The 4,740-nt window shown below is 41.7% G+C and overlaps 1 non-coding gene across 1 annotated transcript; it reads left to right on the plus strand.

Annotated features, from left to right (window-relative positions):
• Window positions 1-3,134: 3,134 nt before the first annotated feature.
• Window positions 3,135-3,241, plus strand: LOC120252135. Its single transcript, XR_005533681.1, has one exon. It is a non-coding gene; the product is annotated as a small nucleolar RNA R71 (small nucleolar RNA).
• The last annotated feature ends 1,499 nt before the right edge of the window (window positions 3,242-4,740 follow it).

Below are 4,740 nucleotides of genomic sequence, written 5' to 3' on the forward strand. Positions count from 1 at the left end.
TTTCTTTGGGACCACTTGTACAGGGCTTACCCACTCACTGTCTGATATCGGGTAGATAATGCACGCATTGAGAAGCTTGATGATTTTTGCCCGGACCATTTCTTTCATATTTGGATTGAGTCTTCTTTGTGGCAAGGCTTTGGGTCTGTGATCGTCCATCATTAGAATTTTGTGAGTGCAAACAGATGGATTTATCCCTCTTATGTCAGCAATCTTCCAAGCAATTGCTCTCTTGTGTCTTTTTAGTACATCCACCTACCCATTCTTCTGCTCAACTATTAGGTTCGAAGAGATGATGACTGGAAGTTATGTACCTTCTCCTAAAAAGGCATACTCAAGGTGTTCAGGTAGTGTTTTCAACTCCAAATTTGGTGCTTCCTCAGTTGACAGCATCAACCCTCTATTCCAAAGCCCATCACCTTGTTCGGACCCTACTTCTTCTACCGACCCCGCACTCTCATCAGAACTGTTGTCTGTACCATGAACACGAAGCTCATAACATTCGACATTATTTCCTAGACCTTCATGATGCTCAAACTGTTGCCCCAAGTTGCACTCCCTGCACTCTTTGCTCGACACTTGGCCCATATCAACACGGTCCTCAAAGATGGGATTCATGTTAGCAAACTGTCGACCCTCGTAGTCAAAAACAAACTGTTCAATTAGTGATATGCTTCCTGCGCTCACTGATGGTGTTCCACTTTTCATAAAAGTCTCAAACACTGTTTGCCAACTGCAACCATCAAAAGATATGCTAGAATCCCAAGATGGCAGCAAAGTATATAAACGGTTGTCTCGAGGGTGTGAAAAATGTTGCTGAGTCTGTGAATTAATCCAACCATCAAATCTGTGTACGCAGTCTTCCAACTTGATGTTCAGATTAGCCATGATGTACGCATGAGACGGACGTGTCATGCACAGTACCTTGCAAAACCAAGAAAGATGATAGAAAGTTAAGACCAAAGGAAAAGAAAAATAACGACAAGAAATGAGTAAAGAATGAAATGGCTAGAGTAATAATCTAAAAGTTTCCTAGAATTCCTTAAGATCACCGGCAACGGCACCAAAAACTTGATTGCTTCCCCGCAAGTGTACGGGATCGCCAAGTAATACCTCGCGTGAAGACGCGAGGATCGTATTCCATAGGGCTAAGGATATCCTATTACTCCTTCTCGAGCTATTATCTATCCTAAGATCTCAAGTGATGGATTTTTACTTTACTAAATGTAATTAAAGCTAAAATGAGATTATGACCAAATTAGAGAGAACAAGCAATAAGCAAGCAAAAAAATCAATGAGATGCAAAGGCCTATGGATGAGGATCCCCTTCAGGGGTTATCATGCAACATGGATGATGATATAAAGATGCAAGGGTAAAATGGACCATGAGATTCCAAGATTAGAACAACCCCAATTTCTCGGCGATTGAACCCTAATCCCATACGAACATAGATAGGAATTTCTTCCAAATCTACATTCCTACGATTGCATTGAGTACGAGGAAATCTCACTTAGGAAGAAACCTACTCTTCTTCGGATTAAACCTACATGGTGGGCTACCAAACACCCAATTTCTCGGCGTGATGATACAAGTATCACCTTCTAATCCATTCATGATCTAATACATGCGAGCAAGTCACATCTACATGCATCCCTCATAAAAGAGCTACGGATTTCTCCTTAGTGTAGCACATAGCATGAAAACAATGGATTAGATCTCAAAATTACCCAATCATAGAATTAACAAGTTATCATCAAACATACATGATAAAACCCCCCAAGGTTCACCAACACCCGGTGGCCTTGGGGGTCTAGTGTGTCATCATCCCACAACAAGCAATACAAACAAGCAAAACATGAAACAAAAGCATAAATGACACTCCCTAGATGAAATGGTGAAGGAGGAGGTGAAGAATGTGCCGAATGACGCTTTCCCCGCCAAAGGAGTGCCAAATGACGCTTCCTCTAGCCATGGGTCTCCTTCCTTCAAATCGTGGTAGATCTCCCCTTGAATGATGTTGCCTTCTTGCCTTGAGAATCTTGGACCTTGGGCTTGGATGATCTTCTAACTTCCTTTTCCTTCTTTTCCTCCCCAAGGTCGCCTAAAAACTCCAAAGTGCTCTCCCAAAGTCGGCCAAGAAAAGGTCCAGCCAAAAGTCTTCTTTTCTTCCCTAAATGTTGGTATTTATACCCCCCGAGGCATACAGGTCGTATGGGGGTCGTATGGGGGTCATATAGCACCCAAAAAGCCTAGATTCGCGATCCATATGGGGTGCATACGGCCCCCATACTGGGTAGTATGGAAATCTGGGCAGACACTTCAAATCAATCTGCTGCTACAGTGCATACGGCCACCATACTGGGTAGTATGGGGGTAGTATGAAATTCCTGTTTTCTTCTCTTTTCGCCCAAATGATATCTTCTTGGTCTCCATGGCTTCCTTATGCCCTACAAAACAAATAATAGACGATTAAGCATAAAACGGGCATCAAACCTCACAAAATACATGCAAAGTGAATACGATATATACATGAAAACATCTACATTTAGACATTTATCAGATGATCTTCTAGCTTCCTTGCCCTTCTTCTCCTCCCCAAGGTCGCAACAAGCCTCTCAAGTGTCTCCCAAAATATGCCCAGCAAAAAGTCTAGCCAAAAGTCCCTTTTCTGCCCTAAAAGTCAGTATATATACTCCCCGAGTCACACGGGTCGTATGGGGGTCGTATAGCACTCAAAAACCCTAGATTCGCATTCCATACGGGGTGCATATGGCCTCCATATGGCCCCGTATACTGGGTAGTATGGAAATCTGGGCAGACACTCCGAATCATTCTGATGCTATAGTGCATACGGCCCCCATACTGGGTAGTATGGGGGTAGTATGAAATTCCTGTTTTCTTCTCTTTTCACCCAAATGATATCTTCTTGTTCTCCATGACTTCCTTATGCCCTACAAAGCAAATCGTAGACGATTAAGTGCAAAACGGGCATCAAACCTCACAAAATACATGCAAAGTGAATATGATATATAGATGAAAACATCTACATTTAGACACTTATCAAGCATCAAGTAACTGTCTTGTGCTTGGAATCAACCCATTATAGAAAGTTTGAATGATCATCCACTCGGGGAACCCATGTTAAGGACATTTTTGCCGGAGCTCCTTGAACCTGTCCCATGTCTCAAAAAGCAACTCCAATTCCATTTGCACAAAAGATGATATTTCATTCCTAAGATTCACAGATTTTTCTGGAGGTAAATATCGGGTAAGGAAAGCTTTTACCATCTCCTCCCAAGTAGTGATCTATGCTCTAGGTAATGAATGTAGCCATTGCTTTGCTCTTCCTTTCAAGGAAAATGGGAAGGCTGTCAACTTGATAGCATCATCCGTAACACCATTAATCTTGAGCATGTCGCACACTTCCAAGCAGTTCTCAATGTGATTGTTTGGATCCTCATCGGCCAAACCATTCAACTGTACTGACTGCTATAACATCGGGATGAAGCTTGTCTTGATGTAAAATTCTGAGCCATGATCGGTGTCTGCACAATACTCCCTATGGATACGATACCCACTCACCTGGGATTTTATTACTTCGATAAACCCGTGCACTTGCGGTACATACGCAAGGGGCATTGTAAGAGGGATCGATAGCGGTGTGAATAATATTAATATGATAAGAAATAAACAAAACAAGAATGGGAGACGCTATTAAAAATGAGAGGAAAGGCATCGATAGAAAGTAGGATGCCTAGACATTGCTCCATCTAGGACTATTGCTTCAAGTGTAAAACCAACTATTATGTCTACTAATTGATAATTAATGAGTAATGGAAATCCTAAAATACACGGTCTCAAACCTAAGGTCAACCATGACTAACCCTACACTATACCCCGGAGGAGAAATCACTCAGTCTCAACACCTCACACTGTGTAAAGTTGCTTAAAGCTCTAGGGACTCCAAGTGATTAACTCTATTCCTTAACATATATCTAACACTTTGGTCCAGGCGAAAGACCCCTAGTCATAATTAAGCCCCAGATTTTAAGGATTACTTCAACTGTTCACTCTATTGCTTGTGTAAATAAGCCCTAGCGGAGTTCGTCTCTTATCACTTCACTCTATTGTGACAATAAAGAACTCTTGAAACATGGAGGTGGGATAAATCACATTGGAGGGTAAATGGGACATTCTGCTATCTCTCGACTTACCCTCTCGATTCTCTCCAATCTTGCTTTATCTAACATTCATGGTGTGTCACTCACTCATAAGGATTACCAATGTAGGTTATCAACCCTAGTGTCAGTCTTAGAGAAAACTGATTCAACAAGCATTCAAGATTAGATCTCAATTAAAGACATCAATTAAATAAACAAAATAGAAAGATAAAAAAAATAATATCATCTTTGGGTTTACAAGTCCAAATACCCACTAGGAGTTTAGCTCTCCGTGGAGCAAGATATAACCAATAATGAAATCGGAAGTAAAAACATGCAATCCATAAGTAGACCCCCTTGGTATTCATGTCAATGGTTTTGTGGAGTGGCCGTGTCTTCTCCAAAGGTTCCCTCGTCAAGCCTAGAACACACCTCACCGAATCGATGATGAGGAAAGCTCCCCAAATAACTATCTCCCGAGGGAACACAGTATTGAAAGACACAGAACCACTCCAAAAGCCTTACCAAAGCCTTTTTAAACCCTAGCTGTGAGTGCCTCCAAAGATAGAGAAAAGATGA

The sequence above is a fragment of the Dioscorea cayenensis genome, chromosome 20 (genome assembly GCF_009730915.1).
Source record: "Dioscorea cayenensis subsp. rotundata cultivar TDr96_F1 chromosome 20, TDr96_F1_v2_PseudoChromosome.rev07_lg8_w22 25.fasta, whole genome shotgun sequence".
NCBI lineage: Eukaryota > Viridiplantae > Streptophyta > Magnoliopsida > Dioscoreales > Dioscoreaceae > Dioscorea > Dioscorea cayenensis.